This window comes from Morone saxatilis, unplaced genomic scaffold (assembly GCF_004916995.1).
Source record: "Morone saxatilis isolate NCDOM2014 unplaced genomic scaffold, NCSU_SB_2.0 Contig22, whole genome shotgun sequence".
Lineage (NCBI taxonomy): Eukaryota > Metazoa > Chordata > Actinopteri > Moronidae > Morone > Morone saxatilis.
Genome location: NW_023339785.1, coordinates 814,664 through 814,924, shown reverse-complemented (window position 1 = coordinate 814,924; position 261 = coordinate 814,664).

Genomic DNA, 261 nt, shown 5'->3' with positions numbered 1-261 from the left:
TGTGTGTGTGTCTGCAGACTCAGTGACAGACACACACACACACACACACACACACACACACACACACTGCAGACCCGCTCAGAACGTAAACATTAGTGTGTACGGTCAGAGCCCGGCCGCCACCTCGCTCACACCACCGGCGGACTTATTGGACCCGGGCTGTATTTCACTCTTTATTCCTGTTTTGTTGGACTTTAGCCAACTTTACGGGTTTATTCGTTGGATCGTGAGTTCCATATAATCAGGGTGAACTTTCAGAAA